The sequence below is a fragment of the Cydia splendana genome, chromosome 2, assembly GCF_910591565.1.
Source record: "Cydia splendana chromosome 2, ilCydSple1.2, whole genome shotgun sequence".
Classification (NCBI taxonomy): Eukaryota; Metazoa; Arthropoda; class Insecta; order Lepidoptera; family Tortricidae; genus Cydia; species Cydia splendana.
In genome coordinates this window covers 20,219,777-20,242,040 of record NC_085961.1, presented here as the reverse complement: position 1 = coordinate 20,242,040, position 22,264 = coordinate 20,219,777, and the positions used below count along the sequence as shown (strand labels likewise).

The 22,264-nt window shown below is 35.7% G+C and overlaps 1 long non-coding RNA gene across 1 annotated transcript in view; it reads left to right on the top strand.

The window, feature by feature from the left end:
- The first annotated feature begins 2,180 nt into the window (after window positions 1–2,180).
- The window catches only part of LOC134805523 (uncharacterized), a 275,031-nt gene continuing 254,947 nt past the window's right edge, over window positions 2,181–22,264 (top strand). Inside the window, exon 1 of the long non-coding RNA XR_010146310.1 lies at window positions 2,181–2,322. This is a non-coding gene — a long non-coding RNA (uncharacterized LOC134805523). The remainder of the gene's footprint in view (window positions 2,323–22,264) is intronic.

The following is a 22,264-nucleotide window of genomic DNA, read 5'->3' as shown; positions in this document are numbered from 1 at the left end:
AACATTGTAAAACTGAAAGTATTTTTATTTATCTGAACTATGTCGCAGTACAGACAATAAATGGGGTGTTTTCATAACAAAACTTCCGTGAGTGACCCGTTTTTAATATATTTAATAAAGTTGTTTTTTGTGACAATCGCCTCCATGGCAACGATGTCCATAAATAATTTGTTCTAACAGATGTTTTTTTGTTTGATCCATGCCTTAGATACAAGACTTTTAAGACGTTCTGACGAATTAAGTGAAGCCATATTAAAAAAAAGTTAAGCGTTAAGTAATATAGATGTCGCTATTTTTTCGAATAAAGTGCTTTTTATACGACTGTCCCTCCCCTGGATTTAAGTCATCATAGAAATCATAGAGATTAAAATAAACTGTATCTGTGCTAAGCCGAAATATTTCCTGTCAAATGGCAAATACCTATATTATGTTTGTATTATTTTATTTTTATCTTGCTAATTATTTCAAAAAGGTAAATTTAAAAACGATATTATAAAAGTGAAAACCGAGCACTTTCATTTGATACTAAATTCGACCACGTTTTTTGCAAATAAAATGACCAGAATAGCTAGGCCTCTCACAAACAGCTTTTTGGCCTTCTAAGCTCTTCTACCTCAATAATCCCTTAATCGAGCCTGCTCATAATTTAATGACTAAAATATAATGCCCTCAACTACACGTTTACCCAATTTCATTAAAATTAGAACAAATTTACTTAAGTTGTTGAGTATCAAACTATCTTCTGACAGTTCAGCTTAAAAACATCGAAATGCCGGGACGTGCCGCTAGCCAGCCGCGTGATCCAAGTCGAATGTAAGAACTTCGCTTCGCTTCGCTCGCTCGTTCGATAACATCAAAAACCTATAAAAAAACCCTGACAAAATTGTTGCAGTGTCATCTAGTCTAGTGAATTAAACACCTATCTAAGACCCATCGCTCGTGTATCGAAAATCCTTTATAAACAAACGGTCTCAAATCGTTTAGTCCGTTTGGGAGCTACACTGAATCTGTATGGCATAACCTAATTTAATCGAAGGCTTTTGTATAGGAATTTATCATAAACACCGCTACAGTCGTTAGGTACATACAGATCGGGCCGGAATTGATGGCTATGATCCGACCGTGTTGGCTCGATTTTTATTGAATTTGAGCTCGCTGGCATCAGCTCAAACACTACGTTAGCAGAATTAAATTATGGTAGCGGCAATTACAGCCGTTTTTGAACCGCACGATGGCCGAACGCCAATTAATGCACTTTCAGAGCGTAGCAGTATCAAAATGCTCAGCATTATGCGTTACAACAGGTTCAGATTAAAAAAAAAATGTAAAGCTGAGGATATGCAAAGTACACAAGGCGTACGAGTATGAACTATTTACATACCTACTTATTTATTTCCATAATCTCAATTTGAGCGTTAAATAGACTTTCTGCCTGATTTGAACTTTAAGATACGTCAATTAATAGATCTAGAAACGATATATATTAGATGTGTCATCAAAACTGACTTTTTCGTTTGAAGAAACGTCACGTTTGACACTAATTTGACAGTAATGATGTTGCAGTCCGTACAATATAACCAAGGTTCTAGTTTGGATGTATGATAAGGTTTGGCCATGCACAGTAAGGTAAGTACGTTTTTTTTCTTCTTTTTAGGGTTCCGTACCCAAAAGGTAAAACGGGACCCTATTACTAAGACTTCGCTGTCCGTCCGTCCGTCCGTCTGTCTGTCACCAGGCTGTATCTCACGAACCGTGATAGCTAGACAGTTGAAATTTTCACAGATGATGTATTTCTGTTGCCGCTATAACAACAAATACTAAAAACAGAATAAAATAAAGATTTAAATGGGGCTCCCATACAACAAACGTGATTTTTGACCAAAGTTAAGCAACGTCGGGCGTGGTCAGTACTTGGATGGGTGACCGTTTTTTTTTGCATTTTTTTTCCGTTTTTTTTTTCATTATGGTACGGAACCCTTCGTGCGCGAGTCCGACTCGCACTTGCCCGGTTTTTAATTAGTTCGCACTTTTATCAATTACATATTGTTGATAAAGCAGTACGCAATTAAAATAAAGTTTTCTTGTTCTTTATAACTACAAACATTGTCGTAATAGTAGGAAATAAAATATACTTAAAACGTGTAATATTTTATTAATCCTAACAAGGAAACCTACCCAACTGTCCGGCTCCGATTTGATTTATTTTTATATATGTTAAAGAATAGCCTAAAATAACAGAAACGTATTTTTTTAGCTGCCCAAAAGTAAACCTATTGGGAGAAATTGTCCTCCAAAGTACTAGAAAGTGATCAAATCCTAGAAGTAGGAAGTATGAAGACATTGAAGGTTTTTTTTTTGTAAAATATGAGTTTGAGCTGAAATTAAAAATAAAATACTTTCCAACATATAATCAAACCAGTAATTAACTAGAAATGTCCTTAAACAAAACTTTTTAGAGGGTTTGGTCACTTTTCAGTAAAGTAAAGGCAGCTAAAAAAATACGTGTCTGTTATTTTGACTACTCTACAACATATATAAAAATAAATCAAATCGGAGCCGGGCAGTTTGGTAGGTTTCCTTGTAAGACTGTGAGTTAGGAAAAAAATAGCAAATTAACGATCTTATTATAAGTATTTGTGGACATTGTCGTATTTATTGTTAAAACTATTAAATGGTATCATGAACCAAAAATTTTTCAGCGTAGGGAATGCAAAGTAATGAAAACATGATTCCTTTTGTCTTTTATCTTTTTTTTTACTCACAATAATAAAGTTTGTCTTGTAAAGACATACTACACATAAAATATTGTGTTAATTCAAAAAATATGCGTTTTTATGTAGGTATCTTATGATAGACTTATATGTACCTATGTATACAAAAAAATCACAGACAGAAGTGGCAGTTTTCCTAGTCTTTAATAACATAATTTCAATAAATAGTTACCTAGTAGTGCGTATAATAAAGCCCAATAATTTGCATCGCCGGCTTCATTCAATAAAATAATTTCTCCGATCAGTCTAAATGTATCTCAAATACGCTCGTGTCAAGCATGTCCGAATATTTCCCGGAATCGTTAATCAAATCTTGTGTTAAATGGCCCGACAAACAGTGGCAGAGAATAAACGATTTCGACTCTTAGATATTTCCGCCCATTGCGAAGTTACTGATTATTTCCTGCGCAATATTTTTTTCTTGAGAAATCAATGGAGAGTGTAGGGAGGACAATTTGTCAAAAGTCTATTTTGTCTGTTTGGATTTGGGCGGTTCGTATTTGCGGTAAAATCGATCAAATGTTTGTGCCTTATTGATAGTAATTATCAAGCAACTTTCACGTTTACGGCCGGTATAGATAGGTAAGGGTTTCGAATGGTCCAATAAATTACGCCAGTTTAATTAATTTACAGTGAGTGATAAAAATACAATACAAGTACTATGTTTGTTTATAACTTTTAACGTGAGTTTCCAAAGCATGTGATCGTAATTATTATAATCTTTCACTTTAACTCAAGTCTGTTCGAGTAGGTAGGAATTGAGATGCTTCCGCGACGTAACGTAAGCGTCGACAATTCTCTACGAGTATCACAAGGTATGGTACGGTTCAGCATAGTTTGCCGCATATCCCGGAGCTTCAGCCTTCTGACCGCAACCTAAGATGACAATGTTAGCGCGATATTCAGACTATGTGAATTATATTTCAACGGCAATGTAGGCGTGAATTATTGATGCTGGCTTGTTTAACAGGAATTTGATTAAAGTCGCAAGACGAAACTCCAACGCAATACGCCTTGACTTTGGCTCTTACATAATAAATTGAATTAATCAATTATTATCGCACGTTTTTATGACCATTAGAATAAACAATTATTTTGTAGTTCGTATGTGATATTCCGTTGTCAGAAAAAATAGCCAAAATAAAATGTGTACAGAAATATCACGTGGATTTTTGAAACCCCTTTTTTTTGACGTGAATGAAATTTAGAATCATAAGTAATTATTGTAAATTTTTACTTCCTGGGGAACAGATGGGCAAGACATGGGCAATTGGGCTAATCTAGAATTAAATACAAAAAATAATAATTAGCAGTTTAGCACTTAAATACCTAACTTAACAATTGTGCTCGTAAGTTGGGATGAATAGAGCTTCAACAAACTTTTATTGAATACGCTCGATATGTTTTGGCAGTGCCGCAAATACAATGGTTGTTGAATTAAATAATGGAAAAGCCGTTTTCCGCAGGTTTTAAGCGGAATGGCAGAGCGCCAATGTTTGTCGCACCCCTACTCTTAAATATTTTTAGTCACTACCAGATGGTCGGTGTGATTATCATTATTAGGTAATGGAACAACATTTTTATTTGTCTTACTTTCAATGATCTGCTTAGTTCGTTGGATTTAATACCTACCCAGTCCTTGCAACTTTTCAGAAAAGATGTAAATCTTCTTTCGGCCCGATTGGAACTTTAAGTATGTCAAATATTGCGTCTAGATACGATATGGATTAGATATATCAGTGTCAAAAGTGACGGTTTTGTTTGAAGATACCTCACTTTTGACACTGACATATCTAATACACATCGAATCTAGACGTAATATTTGACGTAGGTATCTTAAAGTTCGAATCGGGCAGTTTGTTTCTCGTTGTTTGACTATATTGACGTATTTACTTTCATGTTGTAAAAATTATTTTACTTTAATTTATGTTAGTTCTCTATACACCGGTTTATTGGTTTAGGTAACGGAGTAGGAGAGGCCAATCGAATGGCCTATACAAAGCTGAGATCGAGAACTTTGCATCTTAAAACCTAAGCAAATATTTTAGGACTATATGTATTGCTTAAATAGATTTTTTCGGGAACTTTACAGAATCTAATGGAGGTATATTGGAGGTATATTTTTGTTTGTAGAAAGGGAGACTTCCAATGATGACCACGACCGCTCTGTCAAGAGTGTCCCGATCAAGAAGAGAGAGAGAGAGATTTTTGTTTATACAAATTATTAGATTTAACCTCTCAGGCGCAATGCTACAGAACTATGGTATATGTACAACCAACGCCGAAAGTTAACTAAGACTGATTTCATCCCGTAAAAGAAACAGTTGCAACCATTTCGGCGCATTTATTTACCGAATTGTACTGTACCTCCCGCATTGCTCGAATCGATTTTCCCCGGATCAATCGGATTTATTTAAGCTGTCTTCGTACAATCTATTATGGCAAGTTAAAATGTGAGTTCATGACTAATTTTAGAAGCCAATTCATGCTTGAACATTAATCAGCTAACGTCGATGCGTCGACTTGTGCAATCATATTTCTGTTGACGCACAAGCCTTCAGATCCATTACTGCAAAATACACAGACTTTAAGCGGCATGCTCCGTTCTAAACCATTTATATTATACGTCATATATATTGCTTTTGTGGGTTTGCTCAGTTTCAATTAACAGAGCAAACTATAAGGGTTATGCGGACATTTTGCCTACACAAACGAGACATTATAATAGGTAAATCATAGATATAATGTATGTATGTACATATGTATAAAGTCTTTATTGTACAATACTTAAATATGATACAAGATATAGGATGGTTAATATTGATGGGTCTTCGACAACTACCTAGATTATTATTTAGTATTTACGTACAAGTATGAGTAGGTATTCTGTTAACCTCATCGACTGACTTCTTAGCACCTCTTCAATCTGGTCGTTTCGATAACCTTGTCCACCGTCCAAACATCAAATGAGATATTGATTTTCCGATGTCCATATTGTTCCGACGGAGATTCTAATAAGTTAGTTTTTAGAATCTCCGTTCCGTCGGTAATATATTTTCGGGTTATTTTCCACATTACCAGTAAATATTTTTTTATAACCGAAAAACCGGTGGCTTTTGCCTGAATACGATACAAATAAGTAAAACGTCTCGATATCGATATCGACTCGGCGGTGTGGATAGCCCAGTTGGATGTGAACGTTGTGTGTATAACGTATTGCTGCTCACGCCTCGGCCGCAGCGTGACAAGGCCTGTCTAACTTGGCGAGAGGGATGATTGACTAACGGCAGTCGAGCGTAATAACTTGCAAACCATTGACATAAGTTCAGCTTGCGGAACAAACTGCAGATAAATTTGAAAGATTATTTAGTGTGATTTTTTCCCTAGATAGATGATATTATAGGGATACTTTTTATCAAAGGGGTGCGATTCAATCGACCGCCAAACATACTTTCTATGGCCTACTTGATATGATTGGTTACCAAAATTGATTCACCAAATAATTTCAAAACGGTTCATTATAATAATTGTTAATCTTCTCTTTGGCAAATAATATCAGTAATCCATAATTGTATTACTTATTTAGTTCACGAAATAATGTAGGTACCCGTCACTAAAATAGAGTCATCAAACAAAGTTAAAACGATGGTTTGGTTTGTCGAAACATTAATATAGTTATAAAATGTACCCATCGAAAGTCATGTGGAGCAAGAGAAACATTGTTTATTTAGCTCGGGGCAAGAGAAATAGCAGGTATGCACTATACACGTAATCGGTTATAAAGAAATTGAAATTTATTATTGTTATAATTTATTATGTGCATACCTATGCACATAGTAAATTTCAATTTCTTAAAATATTAACACAATGAAATATGAAAATATTGTTGTAGGTACCTACCTAACAACAATATTTTCATATTTCGTTGTGTTAATATTTTATACTGGTAATAAAATGTCCTAGGACAGAAAAGTGCCACTTTGATCTCTCCTAGCAATGAAGAAAAAGCCCTTTTCCGAAAATGTGATATGAAAACCATTTTAGAATTACAGAATTGGCATGCGAATTCAATAATCTTCACCAAGTCGCCTATATTTGATCTACATTGACCATTCAGTGTCGACTGTTCGATAACATTACAGATTCCGTTTCCAGCGAAAAATATTTGCTGGCTGAGAAACAATCCCGACGTAGTATCTTCTCCCTGCGGGATACACAAACGAGAATGGAGTTTCAAATCATTGATTTTTTATCCAATCTATTGCTTTCATTGTTGTAGTACAGGAGCCATATGCAGTTTAAATGAGCAAATTTATAACCATTTGGCTTAGCTTAGCTACATTAAAGGTAGACAAACCTCAAACAACACAAAAAAGTAAGTCTTACAGCCTATTTTACAGACCACCTTGGGTTGGGATGTAGCAGAATAACAATCGCACGGAAGATAATATAATAACCTAACCCTAACTTAAACATTAAAAAACATGTAGCCGGATCAACATCCTATCTATGATTAATCAAAGTACCTATGGAATAAAATGTGTTATATGTTAATTATCTATATTTGGCCTGAACGTTATGGGAACTTTTTGCCATGATGCCTAGGTCTGTATTGTGTGGATAACAACCCTAAGATCTTTAGTTTTTTATTGGTCAAGTTACATAAATTGTTTTCAATAGACTTTGTATCTAAAGAAAGTGTAAGCGTTACTAAAGTTCATTGAAACGATTAAATATTTTAAAGAATGACTTTGGTTTTTCAAATAAAAGTGCTATAACTCAGTAAAAAATGTTTCGGAAACTTGCCGTTGCCGCAAACTGCTCAGGCGAAAGTAATTCAAACAAAGTAGATAAAAGTTGTGGCGCTAAGGAAGCGATTAAAAGAAAAATTAGCATTCTTTAAAATTAATTACTCTCGTAATAAAAGTTTTTATGGGGAAATATGAGAGTTTAATACCATATTTTTCTCAAACAGTATATTTTGTGTCATATTTTAGCATAAGAATGAAAATGTGGAAGGGAAATAATAAATGTAGGTCAGCAAAGATTATCATAAAATTTTACATAGGTTTTAGTCACTGGAACGCTCAGTTTAGCTGTATTTTCAGGGTTCCGTATCTCAAAAGTAAAAAATGGAACTCTTGTGGGATCACTCGTTTGTATTTCCGTCCGTCTGTCCATGGTCCGAATTTGCTCCAAAACTACTGGGGCGGTTTATTTGAACTTTGGTACACATATTTTAAGCCGGAGAAAAATTACCCTAGATAGAGATCCTAGTAATAGTTATTTACGTTTAGATTAGGTAAAAGATAACGTATATACACATAACCAACAACAATACGAATCTGATTTTCTAGGTCCTCGTAACTCGTAACTAGGAGTAACTTGTTATTACTTTCGGGTTTCGTTCTCGATATTAGCATATATTACACATGTAGTTTCACAACAGACTCGCCATTTCGCACTATATTTTGGAGAAACAAAACGCAAATAAAAAAAAAAAATAATTTAGGGTAGAAGGAATTATCGCTTTGATATTCCACCCGCGCCAAGGCGCCATCATTCACAATTTAGTGCTTCGCTGTTTCGTACGTTACTCTTAGTATAAAAAATAAAATTAGTGTTTCCTTTGAGTGTTTAAAGTATATCATCGGTTTTAAATCATGCCGAAACGTAAAAGTGATATAAATGATTACGGTTATCTTGAGAAACAGCTGCGTAAATTAAAACGCAGGATTAAAAGTCGGCGTTACCGCCGCCGTGATAGTTCTTTGTCTTCGTGTAGTGACGGTGTTTCGCTTCATGACCCGCAGGGTGAGTAATAGTTATCTATACTTAGGTACTGATTTGCTTGTATACATAGATTATAAAAATCGGTTTTTCGACGTTGTCAATGTTGGTTATTTAATAGAAATGTCGTTATGAATGGCATAGAAAATTAGTTACAAAAGTGTAACGTCAATTGATTAAATCGCTGGATATACGGACTGTCCACATGGGGCTTTCCAAATCCATATAATTAGCTTTTGTTTTTAACATTATTTGTGCCAGTATGTAACGAAAAATGTATTTAAATTATTAAACCACTGAAAAATCGGACTGTCCATATGGGGCTTTCCAAATCCAAAATAAAGATATGTACACAATCGGGATCTGCTTCCTAGGGTGTTCCCACCGTGACATAAATGTAAAATACTAGCCGTTTTAGTGGGTTTGCGTGTTTCTCATATTAAAGGAGTCTCACTACCCCTTAAAAATATATTATTTTATATTTTTATTTAGAATGCGAATCAGTCGCCAACGTGGACAATGACGTCATCGAACCCGAACCTGGGTGTTCCTATTGGAACGATTATTGGCCGGTACCGGACCCGAGCGACGTCGATGATTGCGAACCCTCCTCGCCCGCCGCGGTCGAATCACCGCCTGCCGGCGCTGCCGCGCCTTCACCTGCCGCCGTCGAATCTTTACCTACCGCCGCTGCGGCTGCTACCGCCGCCGCGGCTGCTGCCGCCGCTGCAACGTTGCCGTCCGCTGTCGTCGTCACAGGGCCGTCGCCTGCGCCTGCTTCAGTGCCGGCGCTCACCGCTGCCGCTATAAAACACTTTGCTGATGCAAGTGTTGCCGCGCCTGTAGAGGCCCTGCAGCTGGCACAAGCACCAGTTGAAATACCAAAGACGACGACTCTTGACCCGGATTTGTTGGCAATATTAGGCGAAGACCCAACTGTCATACAAGAATACGGTAGCGATATACAAAGTGATCTGGCAATCAGGATAAATCACTTGGCCACTTCAGGTCTTAGTAAAGAAAGCCGCGCAGAGATCAAAGACAAATATCCGATCCCGGGAAATTGTAAATTGATTAAGGCTCCTACGCTCAATCCAGAGATACGGGCATCTTTGATTGAAAGTCAGGCCAAGCGGGATAAAGGGATAGAAAATAAACAGATTTTAAACTCCTGCGCTTTGTCATCCCTCAGTAAAGCTATCACGCTTCTTATGACGTCTGACAACAAAAACCAGGAGGTCCTCAGGTTATTAATGGATACAGCGCGAATATTAAGTGACATACAACACAGTGATTCGATGTTACGCAGATTCTTTGTTCTGTCAACAATGAAAAAAGAACTGAAAGATCAACTAGAAAAAACAAAGATTGAAGATCTACTTTTCGGCAGCAATTTGGTGGAAACCTTGAAGTCAGCAAAGGCTATTAGTAAAACTGGGGCAGATATGAGGTCTACTGCTCCTACAAATACTAAAGCTGGCGCGCCTAAATCAACAAACAAGCCTTTAAACGCACGAGGCCCCCCTACACATCGCAGGCCGCCTCCGTCGGGGGGGACTCGGAACTGGCGGTCGACGAATCCAGCTCCGACTTCGAGGCAGACGACGACGAGGCAGACGACGACGAGGCACCACAGGGACTCGAGGACATCGTCGCGTCATCAATATCCACGTCACAGACGTTAGATCTGGTAATGCACGGTAAGCCGGCTGGGCGACTTTCTCATTTTTACCACGAGTGGACTATGATCACAAATAACCCAGTGATACTTGATTGGATAAAAGGTTATGAAATATCTTTTATATCGCCAGTTGTTCAGACAGTCATCACCAAAGAACCAAAATATTCACAATCTGAATATAAAGCATTCGAAGATTCTATTTCAAATCTTATATCTATTGGAGCTGTGTCATTATGTGTTCCTTGTAAAGAACAATACATTTCCAGTATTTTCCTTATACCTAAACCAAATGGGCAACAGCGTCTAATACTTAATTTAAAACAGCTTAACAAATTTATTAAGACACAGCACTTCAAATTAGAGGATTTACGGACAGCTTTAAAACTGATATCAAAAAACAGTTTTATGTGTACGATTGATCTTAAAGACGCATATTTCTTAATTAAAATTCATGATAATTCTAAAAAATATTTACGTTTTCAATGGGATGGTAATTTATATGAGTTTAACGTCTTACCGTTCGGGCTATGTACAGCTCCGTTTGTATTTACTAAAATTCTAAAACCGGTTGCTAAATTATTAAGGTTCAAGGGATACCTATCTGCTTTTTATTTAGACGACATTTTCATAGTGGGTGACTCGTACACTGAATGCATTCAAAACATGAATGATACGAAAGCATTATTAGAATCACTGGGATTTATAATAAACAGAGAAAAGAGTATTTTCATTCCTAGTCACTCTTGCAAATTTTTAGGTAATATTATAGATTCAAATAAATTTGAAGTTAGATTACCTGAAGAGAAAAAACAAAAAATAGAGAAAGAAATAATCAAGTTTAAAAAACAAACAAGGTGTAAAATTAGAGAATTTGCTCGATTCTTGGGTTTACTTACATCTGCGTGTCAAGCTATAGATTACGGTTGGTTGTACACGAAAGATTTCGAACGATGTAAATATCTTAATCTCAAAGACGACGAAAATTATGATAAATATATGATTATTCCTGCTAGTCTATCCCCTATATTTGATTGGTGGTTAAAGGCGATACACAGATCTGTTAGTAAAATAAAAAGCGATGACTATTCTTTGGAGATTTACACAGATGCCTCAACAACGGGGTGGGGAGCAGCTTGTGGCGATGATACTGCTAGTGGTCCGTGGGATAAATATGAGGGCTCCTTACATATTAATTACCTAGAGATCCTAGCAGCCTTTCTAGGGCTTAAAGTTTTTGCTAAAAACGTTCAAAATTGCCAAGTATTGTTGCGCATAGATAATACGACAGCAATATCGTATATAAATAGAATGGGTGGGATCCAATTTCCACATTTAACCAATGTTACTCAACAATTGTGGAAATGGTGTGAATCACGAAATATTATTGTTCATGCTGATTACATTCGTTCCGCCGATAACTGCATAGCTGATGCCGAATCGAGAAAATCGCACCCCGATATTGAATGGGAATTATCAGAGGATGCTTATAATAGAATTAAAAATTATTTCGGGGAACCTGATATTGATTTATTCGCGAGCCGAATTAATTACAAATGTAACAAGTATGTGTCATGGCAAAGAGATCCGGACGCATTTGCAATAAATGCATTTACAATATCTTGGGGCGATTTTTTCTTTTACGCATTTCCACCAATATCGATGATTTTAAAAACATTGCGAAAAATTATTGATGATCATGCGACTGGTATAGTAGTTGTACCAAATTGGCATACACAGCCATGGTTCCCCCTTTTCAAAAGATTACTTATTTCGAAACCTTTGATTTTACGACCTTACGATGAATTAATTATTTCTCATTGTAGCGATCGTGCAATACATCGCCGGATTACGCTGGTTGTCGGGAAACTATCCGGACGTCGCTACTACTAAGAGGAGTCCAAGAACCGTCTATTCCCATAATTATAGCGTCTCTGTCAGACAATACAATCAAGCAGTATGATACTTGTTTTAAAAAATGGTTCTCATACTGCAAAGAGAAGGGCATTCATGTTTATAAGGCATCAGAGCTTGATGTTTTAAGTTTTTTAACGTATGTCTATGAAAGAGGCGCTAGGTATGGTACTATAAATAGCTGTAGATCGGCATTGTCCTTGTTATTTAATCAAGATATTACTAACAATGATTTAATCAAGCGATATGTTAAAGGTGTATTTCGTTTACGGCCGGCGTTACCCAAATATAATTTGACTTGGGACGTTGACAAAGTGTTAAATGATTTAGCTGATTGGTTTCCGAATGAAGAACTTAATCTTGAAAAACTGACCAAAAAATTAATAACATTACTAGCTTTAGTTACCGCTCACCGGGTGCAGACTTTATCTACTATAAGCATTAAAAATATAAACATCTTAGGTTCAGATATTATAATTCAAATTCCTGATCTAATTAAAACATCACGGCCTGGATCACATCAACCCGTGCTTTCATTACCATTTTTCTCGCCCAGGCCTCAGATTTGTCCCGCAAGCACCCTTAGAACGTATTTGGATAAAACTAATAATATACGAAGTGATATTGATTCGTTATTTATTTCATTCAGAAAACCTCATCATAAGGTTACGTCCCAGACTTTAAGTAGGTGGATTAAAAACACATTATCAAGCACCGGTATTGACACCACTTTGTTCACTGCACACAGCACTAGACATGCGTCTACTTCCAAGGCCTTTAAATTAGGGGTAAGTCTAGATGTCATTAGGAAAACTGCTGGTTGGAGTGCAACATCTTCAGTTTTTGCCAAATATTATAACAAAATGATATCTGAGCAGTCTAGTAATAACGATTTCGCAAGAAATATATTAAATACTTCATGATTAATGTTATCTATGTATAAATTAACATGGTGTAATTAACATTAGTACATACTTAGGAACCGATTATAACGTTACAATAAATAATAATATTGTAAATACTTGATTGTTATTTTGTGTGAGAAATATACGCTATACAAATCATTGTAACCATAGTTTAACTATAAGTATCTACTTATCTATTAAAATATTTCACGACCTACACTATCTCTAAACATCTACATGTGTAATATATGCTAATATCGAGAACGAAACCCGAAAGTAATTAATGATTAAACGAACTTACCTGTACGTGAAGTTCAATCATAATTACTCGAAGGGTTTCGTTCGAAGATATTAGCAACCCTCCCTTCCCTAGGACTAGCCTAGCCCCAGGTCGTGAAATAAATGTAGGAAACAGCTCAGCATCTCTCCAAACAGAATGATGGCGCCTTGGCGCGGGTGGAATATCAAAGCGATAATTCCTTCTACCCTAAATTATTTTTTTTTTTTATTTGCGTTTTGTTTCTCCAAAATATAGTGCGAAATGGCGAGTCTGTTGTGAAACTACATGTGTAATATATGCTAATATCTTCGAACGAAACCCTTCGAGTAATTATGATTGAACTTCACGTACAGGTAAGTTCGTTTAATCATTAATTATGCCTGTCTTCAGTATTGAGCATCCCTATGACTGAATATCCACTTCGAACCTATGTCAAAAGGCTTCGTTTTGTCAGAACAATGCATATTAACCATGACTGCAATATTAACTTCCTGTTAGGAACCAAGCCCGTTTTGCACCTATCGATTACTCGTTAGCTAAAAGGCAGTTTTTACTGCCATTGATTTCCCTAACGGTTCAGCTGCCAAAGTTTGCCATCTGTTGATTTTCGTCCACAGATACAATAGCTGAATATATAAATATTTCATAATTAGGTATAAATATAGTAAATAATATATAAGTAATCATATAGTGTTTTTATTTTAAAATTTCACCATATCGCCTAAAATAAATACAGCTAGGTAAACCCTCTAGTGAATGAACACCCCCCAGTGAATGAACAAAGTCACGTTTTTTGTCTAAAATAAGAAATATAGCATTTTTACCACTTGTCGTATTTTTTTTTCTTATTAACAACTCTATTTCCTATGCAATGGCAACCCGTGATAAATTTATTTTCGACCAGTTTGAATGTGACTGGACTATAGAAATTTGGTTTGTTCCAATACTGGCTGAATGAATCAGAATCGTTTTCTATGCAGGATCACAAAAAAACAAGCTCAATAGCATTTCGTTTACATATAAATTTAGAAAAAAAATTAAATCTAGTCGACACCAGTAAATGAACACACCGTTCATTTACTGGTTTCAGAACATTTGATAAGCCAGTAATGGAACTATAAAAAATAAAGACTTTATCGCATAATACGCCAACAAAGTGTACATTTATAGAAGGTTTAACTCTTAATCTAACCAAATAACTAAACTTTGTACAGGTAAACATTAAATAAGCACTTCATATGTTGCTCCAAACGCACACTGTTCTTATCTGGGATCTAATTTTTCCATACAAAACTTCAAAGCCAGAAACACGTAAACTTCAAACGCCAGTCACATTCAAACTGGTCGAAAATAAATTTATCACGGGTTGCCATTGCATAGGAAATAGAGTTGTTAATAAGAAAAAAACCGGGCAAGTGCGAGTCGGACTCGCATACGAAGGGTTCCGTACCATTATCTATAAAAACGGTCACCCATCCAAGTACTGACCCCGCCCGACGTTGCTTAACTTCGGTCAAAAATCACGTTTATTGTATGGGAGCCCCACTTAAATCTTTATTTTATTCTGTTTTTAGTTAAGTTAATAATTAAAAAAGAGACGCTTTTCAGATACATATTCGTACAATGACCCGCTTGTTGCTATCCCTATTATAATTGCTCGCACATAATTATATTGGTGTCAGACTCGCACAGTGACATCAACCATCATCATGGGCGGGACAGCAATATATGTAATGTAATTATGCGCGTGCAATAGAGATAGGTAGCAACAGGCGGGTAATTTTATCTATGAATTTATACATAGTATGTGTAATTATTTTTGTACATTGGTACAAAAATCTATCTAGAAAGCGTCTCTTCTTTATACAGACTTGTAGGGAGAAACCCGAAGAATTTTAACCACGCTTACGTAAGGCCAGAAGAAACAAGATAGATTTAAGTTTTTTTCTATTAAATAAAACTAATGTATGTAAATGGATTGTATCGCGTAAAATTATTAAGGAAACACACCGACATTTTGAACCCTTTACAGCGTTTGTGGTCGACGGAAGAGGAAAAATATACATATGCATGCAATTACAATTTCATAAGTAACAATAGGTAAGCAGATAGGTATAGCGTATAAAACAGTTTATACGCTTTTGTAAATTAAAATTAAATTAATTATTAATTTTTGTAATTTGGAAAGCCATCGATATGGAAATGCTTTTCATAGTTTCGTGAAAATAAATGAATTGCTTAAAGGATAACTAGAAGTTCGCCTTTGTAGTAATACTGAGTGATTTTTTTCTGTTTTGTTTTTCTTTTTTGTAAAATAAACTACTACTCTCTGCTGTTAATTAAATCTTTGTCAATAAAAACAACAACGGAAAAATGCCTTATTTTTGAAACTAATAGCCTGATTGTAGTCGGGTCAAACAGATCACTGTGTTATGTCTTTCCTGTAGACATACACAAGAGTTAAGGGCTATAAAGGTTAATTTTCTTATTTAACCCTTATCCACGTGAAAAGGTCCTCCTTTTATTTAGAGAACTATGATAAAATCATTGCTTACATGCCCACAAGCTGTTAACTATTGCCCACAGGAGAGAAAACTAGTGTGTTATCGCGAACAGCACATTTTTCTCTCCTGTGGGCTATAGTTAACAGCTTGTGGGCGTGTAAGCAATGATTTTATCATAGTTCTCTAAATAAAAGGAGGACCTTTTCACGTGGATAAGGGTTAAATAAGAAAATTAACCTTTATAGCCCTTAACTCTTGTGTATGTCTACAGGAAAGACATAACACAGTGATCTGTTTGACCCAGTCCCTAAACTCGATCAAGAATAAAAACTTCCCGAACTTCTCCCATTCTCATTCTCACTGATCAAAAAATGGCAAATTAAATCCTTTAAGTTCGTTGTTTATAAATAGGTATTTTTTATAGGTACAGATTTATTGTATTCAAAGGTACCTGCGATAAAACCTACATAGGTACCTATATTCGCATTGCATCTAGGCACTACATTGTCAACGTAAATTTCTTGCAAAAGCTACAGTCAAAATTTTGCACTTCCTTAGCTTTAAAGTAATTTTCGCAGTAATGAAACGAACACACACCGGTTTGTTAAAGTAGAAAACTTAGTGGTTTTATCCTTGGGCATGCTTCGGGGATATTGACTTACAGTTGCCTTTATTTTATTTGAGTTTTTCTCATCCTCGCTTAGTTTTCTCCACTTTGTGTTTTTGTTAAGATTTTTTTCTAAGCTACCGGTAAATCCGATCCATTGTTTGCTGAATTCGAACCATTTAGCTCCACAACTTACGGCAATGGAGTTGTTTATAAATAGGGACCGTAAATCCATTTCTATTTCTATGGCGGAGTCGTTCACTTAAAGGACAGGTCAATGTCAGTAATCATAATTATAATCATAATCATATTTATTGGTAATATCATATTACATGTCACAATAAATTTAACACTTAAGTACATATGTACATAATGTATATAATATTCATAATTTACAATTTAACACAAAAAATACAGTACAACAGGATATGTATAATCTTATCCTACATTAAAGCAAAATAGCTCGTTATGATTATAGAAGGCCTGCTCGACAAGCCAGTTTTTCAATTTTGTTCTAAATACTGACGCACTAGGAGCAGCAATTATTTCGCTTGGGAGGTGATTATAAACCTTGCGACCCATGACGAGCGCGAGTTTTTTTGATTTCGCAAGTCTGGATGGTACGAGGGGTAGTTTTCCGGCGCGCGCGCTTCGGGTTTCGTACCTTCGATGAAACTCGTTACTAATCGGGGTGGACTCCACTTCTCTCGTGTGGTCACAGCTATTTGTAATATTAAAAGCGAAGGTAACGTCAAAATACCTAGGCTTTTAAATATTGGTTTCGCAGAAACAGTTTGTGTAACAGTTTGTGTAAACAGTAAGTAGGTAGTAAAGTAGATGTAGGAAAGAAATATAAAAGAAAACCAGCCGATTAATTGCAATTAATCGATTTTTCGTAATTAATATTATCGATATACCTATCCTGCATTGATTGTAAAATAATAATTACACATGTTAGAGTAAAATAAACTGACAAAATTATTCTAAATTTAATCTTGTGACTTTCTTATTCGTTAATAGCTAATATTAGCTTTTTATATTTGTCGCCATAGTATCAAGTCAAAGTTTTTTTTAATTCTTACGAAATAGAATAGACATGTTTTAGCGACGGTAAATATCATGTAGAGTCGTCATCAGATATATTGTAGCGGCCAAGGTGTTAACAATATATGAACAAGTGCTCTAAAACGCCTTGACAATAAATAGAGGCGTGTTCAGATATTTGTGAGCGCCTTGGCCGCTCCGATATATCTGATGGCGAATGTACAAAAAACCTACAAATTTAATATATTTACAAATACCCAACTCTTGAAAAATATTACTATGAAACTTTATTCATCTTTTTTTCCGGTTTATAAATTTAAAAAAATTATATAGGTATTGTACATTAGGTAGGTCTTATTGTACATTAATTATACGAACACAGAAAGATGTTAATTTGTTACACATTTTGATTTGGACGATTATGTACCTATTTAACCAAATTATATTTCAGGTGTGAATAAGTCCCTCTATTCTGAAATTCCAGAATACAAAATACAGTCCCAAAATAGAAATATGGTTCTCTGTAGGTACCTGCAGCTAAAGCTAACAAATATTTTATGGAAAATTCAACTGTTGTGTCGCTGCGCGAGGAGCAAAGTAGCCGTGAAATTATTCTGTACTTGACTCCAAAGCCAGTACGCAAACGTTTGAGAGAAAATTAAATCGTATGGAAACCGGAGTCACTTGATAAATAACTCGTAGTCAACGTTGCTGAGCCTACCACGGCCTTGGGGTGATAAGAGCGGTGGAAGTGATCCAAATTGAGTTCGCCGATTGAGTCAATTCTAGGACCTGATGTATTTTTATGAGGCAAATACCTATATTTTCTTTTCCCGTTATCAGGATCAGGGTGTTTTTAAATAATTAGTCTCGAAATGAAATGAAAAACCTAGCGTAGCAGTCTAGTTTATTTTAGCTAATTCGGTATTAATTTCAGAGAACATCAACTTCACTAATTTGCAAAAATAAAATATAAGTAATTAAACATCATAGGACAATCTTACACAAATCGATATATCTAGTCCCACAGTAAGCTCAAAAAGACTTGTGTTGTGGATACTAGACGATAGTATATGTAATAAACAGCAGTATGTACCTACCTACCTATACCTATTTTTACATATAGGTATAGGTAGGTACTACATTATATGTAATGGTAAAGGTACTCGAAGTTTAGGTATGCCTACTACACAACAATGTGTTACAATGTGAAAATCGGGCTTCAAAATTGTAAGTAACCGTCAGATTAAGGAAATGTGTACCTACAAATAATTGTCAGATTAAGGGTCGGTTGCACCAAACCGTCTGTCACCGTTAAAGCGTTCGCTAAATTTTATTGTATGGGAAGTTTCATAGATATCTGCTGCGTGACGTTGATCAGTCTGTTAACTGTTGGTTGGTGCAACTGGCTCTAAATAATAGCAAAACTATTAATAGCATTAACTGGACCAAAATGACCCAATCTACACTCTAATTAACGATTTTTTCACTGCCTTCCAATCACCTGAAATTTTTAAAAATTGTGGACGTTTCCCTAATCATTGGAAAATAAAACTTTATATAAACTTTTATTCTTCCTATCATCTGATCTTACGATTCTAATAGCTCTCTACGACGCTCAGAAAGTAACTCCAAATTTATAAGGATTGTTGGCTCCTCTACAACTATAGATTATGACTGGTTATTAAGTATATGTATTATAATGACCGGTTATTAAATGCAAAGTGGCGTAAAAACCTATTTTCTAATGTAAGCTATACATTGGTACTTCAAGTAACTTTGAGAAACACGGCAGTTAAGTTTCTACCTAATGCAATACCCCTGGGCAGAACTTATAAGTAATAAAGATAGATTTGCATACGAAATAGTAGTTTTAAACTGTTCAGCAAGTTTTGAATGTTGGCTAAACTTTTAATGGACTGCATTCAGTTTGCTTGGTCGAAACGGCCTCCGTGCTATTATTATATTAAATTTTGACATAACATTTGCGTTTATATGTGCAAATACCAAAATGTTACAAACAGGACAGGAAGTTAGTTCAGTATAATGCGGTTGTTGTTAAATACATATCTGCGTATTTTGTCGTTGAATAGATGTAATATAATAATTATACTCACTGGTAAAAAAGTACAGGGTTAAGATAATCACTAGACCTTATAAAACAAAATTCCCCGCCGCGTTTGTCTGTTTGTGTGTATGTATGTTTGCGATAAACTCTCAAACTACTGAACGGATTTTAATGCGGTTTTCACCTAACGATAGAGTGATTCTTGAGGAGGGTTTAGGTGTATAATTTGTTAAGGTTTTGTTTAACCCGTGCGAAGCCGGGGTGGGTCGCTAGTTATAAATATAAAATCGCACTAACCGTTACATTTCTATACGTTTAGAGGTGTTGCGTACCTAGGTTCCGAAGCATCAGCTGTGGATGCAACCGGGATAGATACTAAAGTGAAAAAGAAAAAGATGACATTCGGATTACGACTGTACCAGAATTTCTGGTGCAGCGTTGCTGTGCGGCAGGAAATTTCAATTATCCAGGACATCGACTTTCATTTTGACATTTCTGGTAGCAATGCAATCGGCAGTATTGTTATATTGCTGCAGCAAATGTATAATTTCATATAAATATGGCAAATGTTTTTTTAGACGTTTCTTTCAGCAATGCAGTCTGCAGTATTGCTGTGCAGGATTGCTGCCGACTGCATTGCATTGTATACTTAAAGGTACTCGAAGTTGCAAAAACATGAAACCCTATTGGCTAAACAGGACCGAAACATCTATTAGCTAAAACAAATGTTCCACCCCTGCAAGCCCACTGCAACCATAAGTTTACTTTACATTACGAATTAACTAACATAACATCAAAATACAAAGCGGAACCGCTTTCGAATTGCTTTCCTTAATCGAGTGAGGTGAGACCGCAGTTCACTCTGTCGCTTCCACAGCCTGTTTTCAATACACCTTTAAATTGGTCTATTAAAACTTCGCAAACTGCCTTTACCCCGAATTGTTAGCGCTCAGCATCGAATGCAAAATATCGAACAATGACAGAAATCTCACAAAGTGCTCTATTATATCCCGCTGCTTGTTAGAAAATAATGGCCACTTAAACAGATAATGATGTCTCACGAGAAACCAGATGCATTCGCAGTAAATAGTGCTGCTGCTAGGGTTACCAGACCAGACACCATTCTGTGTCCTGATCTGACAGTCCTCACAAAATACCTGGTTCTTGAACAAAATGACTGACATCATTAGCCAAACGGGACTGGGGCTGGAGGTGTTCTTATGTATCAGTAAGTTTACGCCTTCCTGAATGTAATAACTAACGACAGCAATTGGTATATAGAATTGAGAGAGATAAAGTATCTCCAACGAAACGAATCATCAGACTAGACTCTAATGCATTGTGACTAGCTGACAATTACTGAATTCATGAAGGTGTAACAAGCTCTTTACACTTATACATTTCCGTAAATTCCGTAACATTTAAACATCTTGCTGATATGTCCACTTTAATCAGTGTCTAAAATTGTCAAAGACTGTCGCTGTAAAAATAAAACAATTTTCCGCTTAATCAAAGCCTCCTAAGATTTCCATATATCTGTAGTCAGTCCTGATGCCTGGTAACCCTAGTGCTCTTTACATGCGAGACAATGTAGCTACTTAGTGTGCTGTGATGGATAATGTTGCAGATGTGCCTGGACGTTAATTATCTCCTCACTCATTCCGTTAAGTATGGCTAAAATTGTATTCTAATTGCCTCAAGTGGTCTTAATAATAAATGGTTTATATTCGTGATTTCATATTCATTTAATGTATAAAGTTAGACCATGAAAAGTCTGCAGCGATTTTGATAGCCCACTCAGTGCAAGTGTTATTTTAAACGTCAAATTTCTATGAAATTATGACGTATAAATAATACTTGCACCGCGTGGGCCATCAAAATCGCTGCAGACTTTTCTTGTACTGACTCTATGTATACATATACATATCTCATCTCGCATCTCGCTCTGCTCTTTTGCTGTCTCTGAACTTTAAATATAGATTGATATTGACTGATACTTTTGGGTATAGCCAGTAAAATGACTCTGCCTTCGGTATACTCTAGATTTTGTTATAAGGACATTAAAATTTCTCTTAAAAGTACCTACCTATATCCAAAAGTGCCAGAATGATCTAATCCTAATCAACCTTAACTGTCTCGAGAGCTTTCGATTCCTTTCTAAGTGGTTAAACTTGGCATAAGTAACTTGGTTGGTTGAGTTAGGTTTAGAAAATTCGTGGGTTCATAACTCATGGGCTTTAATTATTAAGACGGGACAACAAACAGCCATGAAATTACATCGCGTTTTTGTTCTTACACAAAAAGGGGAGTTTACTTTGCACAAAAATTACTTAACCAGTATGGCTGCTATTTACACGATCTGTTTTAGGCAGTTTTTACTCGACTACGGAAAGCTGGGTGTGTTTGTGCTGTATATAGCGTTAAACCTACTGAGTGGATTTTGATAAATGAGGTGTCAATTACTTCACATTTTATATCAATGTGTCAATTATTTCACAGGCTGCAAGTAACATGTTGAAAATGTTGAAATCGGGAGGGGAGAACGTTAATTATTTATTATAAATTTATAATTTTTTTCGTACTTGGCCGGACACTTTTCTGTATATTACAGTCCTTCTGTATCAAGCAGGTAAAAAATAACACAAATTCATAATGTACGGATGTCTTTATTGTCTTTGTTGTGTAGCCCTACATAAATCAACT